Below are 17,667 nucleotides of genomic sequence, written 5' to 3' on the forward strand. Positions count from 1 at the left end.
TTTTCTTATCTCCCTCCAAAGCCCTAAGTCCCATAGCTTTCTCCTGCTCCATTCTTCTGTTATCAGCATGAAAACTTCTGACAAGTTCTTCATCAACTAAAATAAAACCAGGCTGAATTTTGTGTCAGGGTGGGTGCTATAAATAGATTAGCAGAGATCTGGCCTATTCAAAGCACATTCCTTCCTTCCTCTGCCTATGTGGAGTGGGGTGTGTGCGTTTCCTCCAATCAGCTGTCACACAGTGTATACAAACACAACACTCCCAGTGCTGAACAGGAAAATTCATTTTCTAACACAATGTGCACTTTCTAAAGAATATTTAAAGCTGAAGACAGCAGATATACATGTAAAACTTATGTAGAGAGATTTGTTTCATCCCTGTGCATCACCTGAGGCTGTTCACTTCACTGGGTATATGTGAAGGTTTACATCCACTTTAATCATTCTAAATAATTCTATGTACATTTTTTATATTCGAGCTAAGTAGAATTTAAAAATTGATGTCAGTGATCTGAAATCGTCATACCTAAAATGGGGGAAATTGAAGCATAGCCCTTTATGGGAGTCTGCACTGGTGGCGCTGTGCCTCGCTGGTGGCGCTGTGCTGCGGACTAGAGCTGAGCTGAGCAGAGCAGAGCGCGGGAACAGAGGCTGACAGGGCGGACGTGTGTGAGGAGCGCGTGTGTGGGACTGTAAGGAGTGAGTGAGTGTGTGTGAAGGAGAGCGGCGGCGAAACCCCCCCCAGAGGAAAAAGAGCGTGTGGTGTGCGGGCAGCGAGCGGCGCTGAAACCCCCCCCCCCAGAGGAAAGAGCGGGAGGTGTGCGGGCAGCGAGCGGCGCTGTAACCCCCCCCCCAGGAAAGAGAGGGAGGTGTGCGGGGAGCGAGCGGCGCTGTAACCCCCCCCCCCCAGAGGAAAGAGCGGGTGGTGTGCGGGCAGCGAGCGGTGCTGTAACACCCCCCCCCCCCTGCAAGAGCGGGCGGCAGACAGAGAGGGCAGAGGAGACGTACAATACCTGACCTGGCCATTGGCAGGGAGAGGAGCTGAGGGGAGACTGATCGGTAAGTGACAAAGGAAGGAGCTTGGGTAGAAGACTGACCGCCTGAGGGAGGAGGTCAGGAACTGCAAGTGGCAGGCTTAAAGGGACACATACACAAGACTGGTGACTGAGGTTGAACACTGACTGAGGCTCTGTGAGTACCTGGTGAGTATCTTTGCGACTGGTGAGTGTCCTTGCGACTGGTAAGTATCTTGCGACTGGTGAGTGTCCTTGCGACTGGTAAGTATCTTGCGACTGCTGAGTGTCCTTGCGACTGGTAAGTATCTTGCGACTGGTGAGTATCTTTGCGACTGGTGAGCATCCTTGCGACTGGTGAGTGTCCCTGCGACTGGGGAGTATCCCTGCGACTGGTGAGTGTCCCTGCGACTGGTGAGTGTCCTTGCGACTGGTGAGTGTCCCTGCGACTGGTGAGCATCCTTGCGACTGGTGAGTGTCCCTGCGACTGGGGAGTATCCCTGCAACTGGTGAGTGTCCCTGCGACTGGGGAGTATCCCTGCGACTGGTGAGTGTCCCTGCGACTGGTGAGTGTCCTTGCGACTGGTGAGTGTCCTTGCGACTGGTGAGCGTCCCTGCGACTGGTGAGCGTCCTTGCGACTGGTGACTGGTGACCGGGCTGTGCGACTCAGGGTGGTGCGTCTGACTGGGCTGTGCGACTCAGTGTTGTGCGTCTGACCGGGCTGTGCGACTCAGTGTTGTGCGTCTGACCAGGCTGTGCGACTCGGTGTTGTGCGTCTGACAGGGCTGTGCGACTCAGTGTTGTGCGTCTGACCGGGCTGTGCGACTCAGAGTTGTGCGTCTGACCGGGCTGTGCGACTTAGTGTTGTGCGTCTGACCGGGCTGTGCGACTTAGTGTTGTGCGTCTGACCGGGCTGTGCGACTGAGTGTATGCGTCAGACCGGGCTGTGCGACTCAGGGTGGTGCGTCAGACCGGGCTGTGCGACTCAGTGTTGTGTGTCTGACCGGGCTGTGCGACTGAGTGTGTGCGTCTGACCAGGCTGTGCGACTCAGTGTTGTGCGTCTGACCGGGCTGTGCGACTGAGTGTGTGCGTCAGACCGGGCTGTGCGACTCAGGGTGGTGCGTCAGACCGGGCTGTGCGACTCAGTGTTGTGTGTCTGACCGGGCTGTGCGACTGAGTGTGTGCGTCTGACCGGGCTGTGCGACTCAGTGTTGTGCGTCTGACCGGGCTGTGCGACTCAGTGTTGTGCGTCTGACCGGGCTGTGCGACTTAGTGTTGTGCGTCTGACCGGGCTGTGCGACTGAGTGTTGTGCGTCTGACCGGGCTGTGAGATTGTGAGTGTTGTGCAACTGAGTGTCAAGCGAGTGTAGCGGAACACCAGAGGGTGAGAAGGTAGCGTTAGGAAGCCAGGAAATAGCCACATAGGATAGACTTAAATCGCTGAATCCCCATTAGATTAGATTAGTAGGTACAATGCCCGGCGGGTGTGGAGATGCGACTCGGTGTACATCTTGTGATATGTATGCGTTCCTCAGACATGTGATCGAGGGCGAATACAAATGCGCAAAATGTAAGCACGTTGCTTCCCTGGAAGCTCAGGTCCTGAATCTAGGGAATCAGCTGGCAACACTGAGACGTATGTCCATACCGGAGGAGAGCCAGGATCGTACCAGTCAGGTGCAGGCAGGGGTCTGCACAGAGGTGGACGGAGTATTGGAGGTGCAGGCATCAGAGCAGTTTAGAGGGGTGACAGTTAGCAGGGGTAGAAGGGGACAAGGCAAGGAGGCTGATCCTGGGCTGGAGCACCCCAATAGATACGCCCCCGTTGTGTGATGTTGGGGAAACCAGTCAGGGACCAGCATTGCTGGAGCAGAGTGACGCCCCTAGCTGCCAGGGGAAGAACTCCTCCAGTGAGGCCGGGAGAAAGGGAAAGGAAAGACAGGTGCTGGTGGTAGGGGACTCAATTATTAGAAGGACAGACAGTGTAATCTGTGACAAAGACCGTGTGTGCCGAACAGTCTGTTGTTTGCCGGGCGCTCGGGTTCGGCACATCGCGGATCGGGTGGACAGATTACTGGGTGGGGCTGGGGAAGACCCAGCTGTCATGGTACACGTGGGTACCAATGACATAGGCAGAGGAAGACGGAGAGTCCTAAACGATTTCAGGGACTTAGGTGCTAAGTTGAGGACTAGGACCTCCAAGGTAGTATTTTCCGAAATACTACCTGTACCTCGAGCCACACCAGAGAGGCAGCGGGAGATTAGGGAAGTTAACGAGTGGCTGAGGAGCTGGTGTAGTAAGGAGGGTTTCGGGTTCCTGGAGAACTGGGCCGACTTCTCAGTCGGTCACTGGCTCTTTGGTAGGGACGGATTGCACCTAAATGGGGTGGGTGCAGCCGTACTGGGTGAGAGGATGGCCAAAAAGTTAGAGGGGCTTTTAAACTAGGGAATGGGGGGGAGGGTACAGATGTAGAATTAACCAGTGGAAAGCAAGTTTCAGAGGGCAGAAATGGGGGCATTCGCGGTAGGGTGTTCGGAGCTCCTAAACCCAGGGTGGGTATGGGGAAAAATCAAGAGAGCAGCCTAAAAACATCAAACGAGGATAAATGTAACCGATCAAAATTACGAGGCTTGTATACCAATGCCAGAAGCCTGGCCAACAAGATGGGAGAGCTGGAGCTGCTGATGTTTGAGGAGGACTTAGATTTTGTGGGGATAACTGAGACTTGGTTCGACAGCTCTCATGACTGGATGGCGACCATTCAGGGGTATTCCCTTCATCGCATAGAGAGGGTAAAAAAGGGGGAGGGGTATGTCTGTATATTAAGAACAGTATACTGGTAAATATGAGGGATGATATTAATAATGGAGCTATGGACGAGGCAGAATCCCTATGGGTAGAGCTTCAAAGGGAAGGCACGGTGGGGAAGGTAATATTGGGCATATGCTATAGGCCCCCCAACCAGAGGGAGGAGGGTGAGGCGGACCTCATGTTACAGATAGGATTGGCAGCAAGGATGGGAAATGTCATTAGGCAGCAAGGATGGGAAATGTCATTATAATGGGGGACTTTAATTATCCTGATATAGACTGGGCAGAAGGAACTGCGCACTCAGCCAAGGCTCGGCAGTTCCTAAATGTTTTGCAGGACAATTTCATGGGTCAGATGGTGAATGCACCGACAAGAAACAATGCGGTACTTGACCTACTGATTACCAACAATACAGACCTGCTCACGGATATAGAAATACGGGACAACTTAGGGAACAGTGACCATAGGTCAATTGGTTTCAGTATTAATTACAGTAATAGGAAACACAAAGGTAATATAAGGACACTGAATTTCAAAAGAGCCAGTTTCCCTAAACTGCGCTCGCTGCTAAATATCAAATGGGATAGAACCCTGGGAACAAAGAACACGGAGGAAAAATGGGAGTGCTTCAAGAGCATACTTAACAAAGGGGTGGGCCAGTGCATTCCACAGGGAAATAAATTTAAAAGAGCAAAACTAAACCCTGGGTGGCTAAACTCCAACATAAAAATTTATATTAGAGCTAAAGAAAAGGCCTTCAAAAAATACAAGACTGAGGGGTCATTGGCAGCATTTAAGCATTACAAAGAGTGTAATAAGAAATGTAAAGACGAAATCAGGGCGGCTAAAATAGAACACGAGAGACATATAGCGGAGGAGAGTAAAAAGAACCCCAAGAAGTTCTTTAAGTATATAAACAGTAAGAAAGCGAGGTCAGAACACATTGGCCCCATAAAAGATAGATGATAAAGGAAAAATGGCCACAGAGGACAGAGAAAAGGCGGAAGTGTTAAATAATTTATTTTCTTCAGTCTTCACAAAGGAATCGGGGGGCTACACAAACCTTGCTTGTAAGGCCGAACTAAATAATACACCTCAGGAAGTGCCGCCATGGCTAACAGAGGATAGACTTAGAGCTAAACTAGAGAAACTTAACATAAATAAATCCCCGGGACCGGATGGCTTGCACCCGAGGGTTCTTAATGAGCTCAGCCAGGTGATTGGTTGACCATTATTCTTGATCTTTAAGGATAGTTTACAGACGGTTCACACTGGGGCGACCTGTCAGGCGACCTGGTCGCCTGACAGGTCGCCGTAGGTCGCCTGCCATAGAGAAGCTGTGGACCCGTTCTAATAGGAGCGACACAAGTCGCTCCGACTTAGAAAAAGGGTCCGGAGCTTCTTTGGGGCGACCCGGAGCGACCTGCATTGACTTCAATGTTATGAAGTTCGTGCCGGCCGCTCCGAGGTCGCGGTGCGAGCAGCGCACCGCGACTTGTGAGGTCGCCCCGGCAAGTCGGATCGCTCTAATGTGAACCGGCTCTTAGACATACATTTTTACATGTTCATTACATTTACATGCACTCCCCAGTGAAGAGGAAATAATCTGTTTGCACTATAACATTTTAAGAACTACTTTGTGTAGTTGGTTTGATTGCTACAACTTTGTAGTTCAAATCCAAAATTACACTGTTCATTTTAAAACTGAACACACTAATAAAAAGTGACAGAATGGCTGAGGGATTGGGTGGGACAGAAAATACTTTGAAGTTAGCCTTTAAATCAGAATGACAACTCACCAAAGGTTATCTACTATGGAGTCTGGAAATTGAATTGACAAATGTGACTGGTCATTGATAGTGTTGAGCGAACACGGACTGTATTATTCGTGTTCGTACCGAATAATTGGATTTTTTGTACCCGAACACGGACACGGACACTTTACTGTATGTTCGGGTAAAAATCCGTGTTCGGTCGTTTTATTTCCGGGTTTTGCATGCTTTGGCGCTCTTTTCATGGCGGGCTTTCAACAGCCAATCAACAATCGTTTAACTGGTGTGCCTTAAGCCATCCCAGCCATGCCTGCAAATGTCTCAGTAGCTGTGAATGGCCGTCTGAAGCATGTGACCAAGTCTTTATAAGTTCCAGGCAGCCGCAGCGTCTTCATTCTGCTGATTAGATCAGGGACAGAGCACACATCAACGTGCTGGCTGCTGATTAGGGAAAGACAGGCAGGAAAAAAACATTTGTGTCCGGATAGAATTGAGGGACAGGTCGGAGTGTTTAGGCAGGGCGAGTTGTAGGCATTTTAGGGATAGAGTCTGCTGAATTATAGGGTCAGTGTCTTCTACAAAGTACAATCGATATTGCTGTGTGGGGGGTGGGGTGACTCTGCACTCAATCCTGATCTACGATCTCTTCTCAATCCTGTTAGGGAGAGGCTGCTGCTGCTGAATTTTAGGGAAACTGTGTTCTACAAACTACAATCGATATTGCTGTGTGGTGTGGGATAGGAGATAGGCAGGTGTCAGTGGTCCACATCCATTTTTCTGTGTGTGAGCTGCAGTGAACACAATCTTTTTGGGCTGCAGTGAACACAATCTTTTTGGGGTGCAGTGAACAACGTCCTTTTTGGGGTGCAGTGGACAAAATCTTTTTGGGGTGCAGTGAACAAAATCCTTTTTGGGGTGCAGTGAACAACATCCTTTTTGGGGTGCAGTGAACACAATCTTTTTGGGGTGCAGTGAACAAAATCCTTTGTGGGGTGCAGTGAACACAATCTTTGTGGGGTGCAGTGAACACAATCTTTTTGGGGTGCAGTGAACAACATCCTTTTTGGGGTGCAGTGAACAAAATCCTTTTTGGGGTGCAGTGAACACAATCTTTTTGGGGTACAGTGAACAAAATCCTTTGTGGGGTGCAGTGAACACAATCTTTGTGGGGTGCAGTGAACACAATCTTTTTGGGGTGCAGTGAACAAAATCCTTTTTGGGGTGCAGTGAACATCCTTTTTGGGGTGCAGTGAACACAATCTTTTTGGGGTGCAGTGAACAAAATCCTTTGTGGGGTGCAGTGAACACAATCTTTGTTGGGTACAGTGAACAGAATCTTTGTGGGGTGCAGTGAACACAATCTTTGGGGGGTACAGTGAACACAATCTTTTTGGGGTGCAGTGAACAAAATCCTTTGTGGGGTGCAGTGAACACAATCTTTGGGGGGTACAGTGAACACAATCTTTTTGGGGTGCAGTGAACAAAATCCTTTGTGGGGTGCAGTGAACACAATCTTTGTGGGGTGCAGTGAACACAATCTTTTTGGGGTGCAGTGAACAAAATCCTTTTTGGGGTGCAGTGAACAACATCATTTTTGGGGTGCAGTGAACACAATCTTTTTGGGGTGCAGTGAACAAAATCATTTTAGGGTGCAGTGAACACAATCTTTGTGGGGTGCAGTGAACAAAATCCTTTTTGAGGTGCAGTGAACACAATCTTTGTGGGGTGCAGTGAACACAATCTTTGTGGGGTACAGTGAACACAATCTCATACTTCTGAACATTTGAGGGTGCTGCCTGTTCCATACTCCTCCTCCTACTGCTCAACCATCCTTTTAGGGGTACAAACAATAGTAATTGGGGCCTAGTGTGGTGGTGTACGTGTGAGATACATACACTTTCTTTTTGATCATATTTTCTATTCCGCTATTCAATTAAATCCTTTGGGGATCAATTAAATTGCGTGATAGTCTGTGTCGGTACGTGTGAGATCCACCTTTCCAAGTTTTTGGGGTTCATCTCATACTTCTGAAGATTTGAGGGTGCTGCCTGTTCCATACTCCTCCTCCTACTGCTCAACCATCCTTTTAGGGGTACAAACAATAGTAATTGGGGCCTAGTGTGGTGGTGTACGTGTGAGATACATACACTTTCTTTTTGATCATATTTTCTATTCCGCTATTCAATTAAATCCTTTGGGGATCAATTAAATTGCGTGATAGTCTGTGTCGGTACGTGTGAGATCCACCTTTCCAAGTTTTTGGGGTTCATCTCATACTTCTGAAGATTTGAGGGTGCTGCCTGTTCCATACTCCTCCTCCTACTGCTCAACCATCCTTTTAGGGGTACAAACAATAGTAATTGGGGCCTAGTGTGGTGGTGTACATGTGAGATACATACACTTTCTTTTTGATCATATTTTCTATTCCGCTATTCAATTAAAACCTTTGGGGATCAATTAAATTGCGTGATAGTCTGTGTCGGTACGTGTGAGATCCACCTTTCCAAGTTTTTGGGGTTCATCTCATACTTCTGAAGATTTGAGGGTGCTGCCTGTTCCATACTCCTCCTCCTACTGCTCAACCATCCTTTTAGGGGTACAAACAATAGTAATTGGGGCCTAGTGTGGTGGTGTACGTGTGAGATACATACACTTTCTTTTTGATCATATTTTCTATTCCGCTATTCAATTAAAACCTTTGGGGATCAATTAAATTGCGTGATAATCTGTGTCGGTACGTGTGAGATCCACCTTTCCAAGTTTTTGGGGTTCATCTCATACTTCTGAAGATTTGAGGGTGCTTCCTGTTCCATACTCCTCCTCCTACTGCTCAACCATCCTTTTAGGGGTACAAACAATAGTAATTGGGGCCTAGTGTGGTGGTGTACGTGCGAGGTACATACACTTTCTTTTTGATCATATTTTCTATTCCGCTATTCAATTAAATCCTTTGGGGATCAATTAAATTGCGTGATAGTCTGTGTCGGTACGTGTGAGATCCACCTTTCCAAGTTTTTGGGGTTCATCTCATACTTCTGAAGATTTGAGGGTGCTGCCTGTTCCATACTCCTCCTCCTACTGCTCAACCATCCTTTTAGGGGTACAAACAATAGTAATTGGGGCCTAGTGTGGTGGTGTACGTGTGAGATACATACACTTTCTTTTTGATCATATTTTCTATTCCGCTATTCAATTAAATCCTTTGGGGATCAATTAAATTGCGTGATAGTCTGTGTCGGTACGTGTGAAATCCACCTTTCCAAGTTTTTGGGGTTCATCTCATACTTCTGAAGATTTGAGGGTGCTGCCTGTTCCATACTCCTCCTCCTACTGCTCAACCATCCTTTTAGGGGTACAAACAATAGTAATTGGGGCCTAGTGTGGTGGTGTACGTGTGAGATACATACACTTTCTATTTGATCATATTTTCTATTCCGCTATTCAATTAAAACCTTTGGGGATCAATTAAATTGCGTGATAGTCTGTGTCGGTACGTGTGAGATCCACCTTTCCAAGTTTTTGGGGTTCATCTCATACTTCTGAAGATTTGAGGGTGCTGCCTGTTCCATACTCCTCCTCCTACTGCTCAACCATCCTTTTAGGGGTACAAACAATAGTAATTGGGGCCTAGTGTGGTGGTGTACGTGTGAGATACATACACTTTCTTTTTGATCATATTTTCTATTCCGCTATTCAATTAAATCCTTTGGGGATCAATTAAATTGCGTGATAGTCTGTGTCAGTACGTGTGAGATCCACCTTTCCAAGTTTTTGGGGTTCATCTCATACTTCTGAAGATTTGAGGGTGCTGCCTGTTCCATACTCCTCCTACTGCTCAACCATCCTTTTAGGGGTACAAACAATAGTAATTGGGGCCTAGTGTGGTGGTGTACGTGTGAGATACATACACTTTCTTTTTGATCATATTTTCTATTCCGCTATTCAATTAAAACCTTTGGGGATCAATTAAATTGCGTGATAGTCTGTGTCGGTACGTGTGAGATCCACCTTTCCAAGTTTTTGGGGTTCATCTCATACTTCTGAAGATTTGAGGGTGCTGCCTGTTCCATACTCCTCCTCCTACTGCTCAACCATCCTTTTAGGGGTACAAACAATAGTAATTGGGGCCTAGTGTGGTGGTGTACGTGTGAGATACATACACTTTCTTTTTGATCATATTTTATATTCCGCTATTCAATTAAATCCTTTGGGGATCAATTAAATTGCGTGATAGTCTGTGTCGGTACATGTGAGATCCACCTTTCCAAGTTTTTGGGGTTCATCTCATACTTCTGAAGATTTGAGGGTGCTGCCTGTTCCATACTCCTCCTCCTACTGCTCAACCATCCTTTTAGGGGTACAAACAAAAGTAATTGGGGCCTAGTGTGGTGGTGTACGTGTGAGATACATACACTTTCTTTTTGATCATATTTTCTATTCCGCTATTCAATTAAAACCTTTGGGGATCAATTAAATTGCGTGATAGTCTGTGTCGGTACGTGTGAGATCCACCTTTCCAAGTTTTTGGGGTTCATCTCATACTTCTGAAGATTTGAGGGTGCTGCCTGTTCCATACTCCTCCTCCTACTGCTCAACCATCCTTTTAGGGGTACAAACAATAGTAATTGGGGCCTAGTGTGGTGGTGTACGTGTGAGATACATACACTTTCTATTTGATCATATTTTCTATTCCGCTATTCAATTAAAACCTTTGGGGATCAATTAAATTGCGTGATAGTCTGTGTCGGTACGTGTGAGATCCACCTTTCCAAGTTTTTGGGGTTCATCTCATACTTCTGAAGATTTGAGGGTGCTGCCTGTTCCATACTCCTCCTCCTACTGCTCAACCATCCTTTTAGGGGTACAAACAATAGTAATTGGGGCCTAGTGTGGTGGTGTACGTGTGAGATACATACACTTTCTTTTTGATCATATTTTCTATTCCGCTATTCAATTAAATCCTTTGGGGATCAATTAAATTGCGTGATAGTCTGTGTCGGTACGTGTGAGATCCACCTTTCCAAGTTTTTGGGGTTCATCTCATACTTCTGAAGATTTGAGGGTGCTGCCTGTTCCATACTCCTCCTCCTACTGCTCAACCATCCTTTTAGGGGTACAAACAATAGTAATTGGGGCCTAGTGTGGTGGTGTACGTGTGAGATACATACACTTTCTTTTTGATCATATTTTCTATTCCGCTATTCAATTAAAACCTTTGGGGATCAATTAAATTGCGTGATAGTCTGTGTCGGTACGTGTGAGATCCACCTTTCCAAGTTTTTGGGGTTCATCTCATACTTCTGAAGATTTGAGGGTGCTGCCTGTTCCATACTCCTCCTCCTACTGCTCAACCATCCTTTTAGGGGTACAAACAATAGTAATTGGGGCCTAGTGTGGTGGTGTACGTGTGAGATACATACACTTTCTTTTTGATCATATTTTATATTCCGCTATTCAATTAAATCCTTTGGGGATCAATTAAATTGCGTGATAGTCTGTGTCGGTACATGTGAGATCCACCTTTCCAAGTTTTTGGGGTTCATCTCATACTTCTGAAGATTTGAGGGTGCTGCCTGTTCCATACTCCTCCTCCTACTGCTCAACCATCCTTTTAGGGGTACAAACAAAAGTAATTGGGGCCTAGTGTGGTGGTGTACGTGTGAGATACATACACTTTCTTTTTGATCATATTTTCTATTCCGCTATTCAATTAAAACCTTTGGGGATCAATTAAATTGCGTGATAGTCTGTGTCGGTACGTGTGAGATCCACCTTTCCAAGTTTTTGGGGTTCATCTCATACTTCTGAAGATTTGAGGGTGCTGCCTGTTCCATACTCCTCCTCCTACTGCTCAACCATCCTTTTAGGGGTACAAACAATAGTAATTGGGGCCTAGTGTGGTGGTGTACGTGTGAGATACATACACTTTCTTTTTGATCATATTTTCTATTCCGCTATTCAATTAAATCCTTTGGGGATCAATTAAATTGCGTGATAGTCTGTGTCGGTACGTGTGAGATCCACCTTTCCAAGTTTTTGGGGTTCATCTCATACTTCTGAAGATTTGAGGGTGCTGCCTGTTCCATACTCCTCCTCCTACTGCTCAACCATCCTTTTAGGGGTACAAACAATAGTAATTGGGGCCTAGTGTGGTGGTGTACGTGTGAGATACATACACTTTCTTTTTGATCATATTTTCTATTCCGCTATTCAATTAAAACCTTTGGGGATCAATTAAATTGCGTGATAGTCTGTGTCGGTACGTGTGAGATCCACCTTTCCAAGTTTTTGGGGTTCATCTCATACTTCTGAAGATTTGAGGGTGCTGCTTGTTCCATACTCCTGCTCCTACTGCTCAACCATCCTTTTAGGGGTACAAACAATAGTAATTGGGGCCTAGTGTGGTGGTGTACGTGCGAGATACATACACTTTTTTTGATCATATTTCCTATTCCGCTATTCAATAAAAACCTTTGAGGATCAATTGAATTGCGGGATAGTCTGTGTCGGTACGTGTGAGATCCACCTTTCCAAGTTTTTGAGGTTCATCTCATACTTCTGAAGATTTGAGGGTGCTGTCTGTTCCATACTCCTCCTACTCCTCATCCATCCTTTTAGGGGTAGAAACAATAGTAATTGGGGCCTAGTGTGGTTTTGTACGTGCGAGATACATACACTTTTTTTGATCATATTTCCTATTCCGCTATTCAATAAAAACCTTTCTAGGGCAAGATCTTAAATTACAGAAATATGAGGAGACCGTCAAATAAGGGCCGTGGCCTGGGTCGTGGTGCTGCTGGTAGAGCTCCTGTTGCAAGGAGAGGACGTGGTCGATCTGTGCCAGCTACACGCACAAGTGAAACACCTTCCTCAAGTGTGAGTAGGCGACAGAACCTGCATCAGTATTTGGTAGGGCATCATACGCCCCTAGAAGTGATGAGGCCAGAACAAGTGGAGGCGATAGTAGATTGGTTTGCTGCTGACAGTGCCTCCAGTTCCTTCACATTGTCTCCCACCCAGTCTACTGCAGAAAGGTCACAGTTGGCACCTGCAGCCGATGTCCAACCGTCTTTCACCTCACCCCCTTGCAAATCAGGCAAGCAGTCTGAGCCCCAAGCCATACAGCAGTCTCTTCTTCTTTTTGATGACTCTGTCAGCAGGGTTTCCCAGGGCCATCCACCTAGCCCTGCCCCAGAAGTGGAAGAGATTGAGTGCAGCGATGCCCAACCACTTATTTCTCAAGATGAGTACATGCAAGGATCATCACAGCACGTCTCCGATGATGACGAAACGCAGGTGCCAACTGCTGCGGCGTTCAGCATTGTGGAGACCGACAAGGAGGGCAGGGGTGAAGACTGGGTGGAAGATGATGTGGAGGACGATGAGGTCCTCGACCCCACATGGAATGAACGTCATGCAGGTGACCTGAGTAGTTTGGAGGAAGAGGCGGTGGTCGCACAGAGCCACCAGCACAGCAGAAGAGGGAGCAGGGTGCAGAAGCGGAGTGGCCGTGCCCTAGACACTACGCCCGCTACTGCCCAACGCAGCAAGGGAACGAGCGCACCAAAGTCAGCTCAAAGGAGTTCTCTAGCGTGGAAGTTCTTTAGAAAATGTGCTGATGACAGGACACGAGTGGTTTGCACCCTGTGCAATCAGAGCTTGAAGCGAGGCATAAACCTTCTCAACCTGAGCACAACCTGCATGATCAGGCATCTAAGTGCAAAGCACGAGCTGCAGTGGAGTACACACCTTCAAAACCAAGAAACGTCTCTGGCTCATCCTGCTTCCTCTTCTGCTGCAGTCTCGGCCGCTCCAGCCACATCTGTAGTGATACCGGCACCTGCCACCCCGCAAACAGACGATCTGTCAGCAACACCACCACCTGGGTCACCAACAACCATCTCCACAATGTCCCGTGGAAGCGTTCAGCTTTCCATCTCCCAAACACTTGAGAGGAAGAGGAAGTACCCCCCTACCCACCCGCGATCCCTGGCCCTGAATGCCAGCATTTCAAAATTATTGGCCTTTGAAATGCTGTCATTTCGTCTGGTGGAGACGCACAGTTTTAAAAACCTTATGTCGGTGGCTGTCCCACAGTACGTCGTGCCCAGCCGCCACTACTTTTCCAGGCAAGCCATCCCTTCCCTGCACAACCAAGTGGGGGAAAAAATCAGGTGTGCACTGCGCAACACCATCTGTGCCAAGGTCCACCTAACTACCGATACGTGGACCAGTAAGCACGGTCAGGGGCGTTATATCTCCCTAACGGCACACTGGGTAAATGCAGTGGCGGATGGGCCTGAGGCGGATAGCAATTTGGCGCATGTCCTTCCACCACCGAGGATTGCAGGGCGCTTCAGTTTGCCTCCTGTTCCTAACTCCTCCTACTCCGCTTCCTCATCCTCTACCGCCTCCTCATCCGGACAGCGTAACACCTTCACCACCAACTTCAGCACGGCCAGGGGTAAACGACAGCAGGCAGTTTTACAACTTGCCTGTTTGGGGGACAAACCACACACCGCGCAGGAGTTGTGGAGGAGCATGGAACAGCAGACAAATGAGTGGTTGCTGCCAGCGAGCCTCAAGCCCGGCCTGGGCGAAATCTCATAGCAGCTCTGGGCCTAGCCGGTTTGACGCACATCCCTTGCCTGGCGCATGTGCTGAATTTGGTGGTGTAGAGGTTCCTTAAAAACTACCCGATATGTCAGAGCTGCTGCAGAAAGTGCGGGCCGTTTGTGCGCACTTTCGGCGTTCTCACCCTGCTGCTGCTCGCCTGGCAGCACTGCAGCGTAACTTCGGCCTTCCCGCTCACCGCCTCATATGTGACGTGCCCACAAGGTGGAACTCCACCTTGCACATGCTGGAAAGACTGTGCGAGCAGCAGCAGGCCATAGTGGAGTTTCAGCTGCAGCACGCACGCGTGAGTCGCTCTGCGGAACAGCACCACTTCACCACCAATAACTGGGCCTCCATGCGAGACCTGTGTGCCTTGTTGCGCTGTTTTGAGTACTCCACCAACATGGTCAGTGGCAATGACGCCGTTCTCAGCTTAACTATCCCACTTCTATGCCTCCTTGAAAAAACATCGGGCGATGATGGAAGAGGATGTGGCACAGGATGAGGAGGAGGAGGAGGAGGATGAAGAGGTAACATTTCCAAGGCTTTCAGGGCAGTCATTCGCAAGGGGCTCCGAGGGTGGGTTCCTGCACACACAAACGCCAGGGACACAATTGTCCAGCAGGGCACAGTTCTGGAGGATGAGGAGGATGAGGAGGAGGAGGAGCTGGAGGAGGAGATGGAACCATGTTCACAGCAGGGTGGCACCCAGGCCAGCTCATGGCCATCACTGGTGCGTGGCTGGGGGGGATACAGAGGACACGGACGATACACCTCCCACAGAGGACAGCCTTTCGTTGCCTCTGGGCAGCCTGGCACACATGAGCGATTACATGCTGCAGTGTCTCCACAACGACCGCCGAGTTGCCCACATTCTAACTTGTGCTGATTACTGGGTGGCCACGCTGCTGGATCCCCGTTACAAGGACAACGTACCGTCCTTAATTCACTCACTGGAGCGCGATCGCAAGATGCGCGAGTACAAGCGCACGCTGGTAGACGCCATGCTGCTGGCATTCCCATCTGACAGCGGGGCCGCAGTGGAAGCACAAGGCAGAGGAGGAGGAGGAGGAGGTCGCCAACGCAACCAGGGCACTGCCAGCACCTCAGAAGGCAGGGTTAGCATGGCCGAAATGTGGAAAAGCTTTGTCAGCACGCCACAACAAACAGCAGCACCAGCAGCTCAGATGGAACGTCTTAGCAGGAGGCAGCATTTTACCAACATGGTGGAGCAGTATGTGTGCACACGCCTACATGTAGTGAATGAGGGGTCTGCCCCCTTCAACTTCTGGGTCTCCAAATTGGGCACATGGCCTGAGCTTGCCCTTTACGCCTTGGAGGTGCTGGCGTGCCCTGCAGCCAGTGTATTATCTGAACGGGTATTTAGCACGGCTGGGGGCGTTATAACAGACAAGCGCAGCCGCCTGTCCAGAGACAATGTGGACAAGCTCACGTTCATTAAAATGAACCAGGCATGGATCCCACGGGACTTTTCCGCACCTTATGCAGAATAGCAATGGATACCGACCTTACCCACCCATTGTTCCATTTTTGCTCTTTCTCACTCTTTTGGGGTGTACCCTCATTTAAAATTTGTGAAAAGAAGCAGTGTTGGCTACCTCGTCCTCCTCCTCAGGGCCAGATTAACGTAGGGGCTATTGGAGCTGCAGCTCCAGGCCCCTACCTTTTATATAGGCCCCGGGTTGGCCATATTCACTGTTACCGCTCTTCTGTCACTTGTAAACACAGAAGTCTGGCTTCTATGCTCGCTTCCCCAGGCAGCACCCTCAGAACCTCCCCACACAGCGCGAAGGCCGGACAAGGAGGGACAGTTGCCGATGCATGGATGTGTTTATGGGCTTCAGAGACAGCATCCCATGTTGAATTAGGCATGCATGGCTGCACCCTTCCTCCTCTGGGTGCATGGCAAGGCACGGCCCTTAAGGCCCTTCAAAATCCTCAGCACCAAGCCCATGATGCTCTTAATCCGGCCCTGGTCCTCCTCCACCGCTGCTTCCACCTACACCGCCCATAGGTGTGCGCAGCCTATTGCATTAAGGTGTGCACCCCAAAGTTGAAATACACATGCATGTGTTTGCCAGCAGGGAGAGTAATGTATCGGGGCCATGTACCTGTAGGCAAAGAGAAATAGAGCAGAGCAGGTCCGAGGGAGATCTTTCCCATCTCCTCACTGGCAATGCTATGTGCCCTAGGTGATTAGGGTGTGCCCAGGCACACCCGGCACACCCTGTGCGCATGCCTATGTCACCGCCACATCCACCACCACCTCAACCTCCCTCCTACTCCATATGTGCCTCGTCCTTCAGAGATGAAGTAGAACATTGTTTTATTTTTCTGTTTTTTTTTGTTGTTTTAAGTTATTTCCCTATCCACATTTGTTTGCAGAGCACTTGCCATGCTCTTAATTACGTTTTGCTGCCATTTGCAGCACTCTAGCCCTTTCCTTTGGTGTTTTAGAGCCATTTTAGTGCCTTAAAGTTCGGGTCCCCATTGACTTCAATGGGGTTCGGTGTCCGGGAAAAGTTCGGTAAAAGTCCGGGACACGGACCCGGACTTTTTTTTAAAGTTCGGCCGAACCCGTCGAACACGGACATCTAGTGTCCGCTCAACCCTAGTCATTGATGCTATAGTCAGACAACTAGATCTCCGTCAGACAGATATTTTAAAATAAACTAAAGCAGTTTTGGTTTAATTTTTCTTTTTTATACACTCTTTTTTAACTATTTGTATAAAATGCATTTTTCATTTTTTCCAGTTCTCCAGTTCTTATCATTATCAGGAACATGTCACAAAAAATGATATAAGGAAAGCAAAGCAGAACCTATTTTTCTTTTTGTGAATTTCCCAAGTTGCCACTTCATGTAGCCCAGTCCGAAGAGAGCAACGCAATAGAGGGACTGGAGTTTGGTGTGTCAATTTTAGCTTGAATTATTGGGCTCCATGAACAACAGACTTTTTAAATTAAACTACACTGAGCAAAATTATAAACACAACACTTTTGTTTTTTTCCCCCATTTTTCATGAGCCAAACTCAAAGATCTAAGACTTTTTCTATGTACACAAAAGGCCTATTTCTCTCAAATATTGTTCCCAAATCTGTCTAAATCTGTGTTAGATGTGAGGTGGATGGATTACCTCGGCAAAGGAAAATGCTCACTAAGGCTCCATGTACACGGGACGCTGGAAATGGCCGTTTAGGAGCAGTTGGGCGTTTTTTTCAGAAGTCCCTGAACGCAGCTCCATGTTATCTTATCTGTCCATTTACACATGGTCGTTTACAGTCATTTGCAGGCAGTTGCGTTCAGGGACTTTTTTTAGAACGCAATTATATTGCGTTCGAACGTGTGTTTCCCGACGTTTCAAACGCAGAAACGCGGTCGAACGTGACTAAACGTGACTGAACGTGATGAACCTACGTTCAGCCACGTTAT

Source organism: Pelophylax lessonae (genome assembly GCF_965119305.1).
Source record: "Pelophylax lessonae genome assembly, chromosome: 5".
Taxonomy (NCBI): Eukaryota; Metazoa; Chordata; class Amphibia; order Anura; family Ranidae; genus Pelophylax; species Pelophylax lessonae.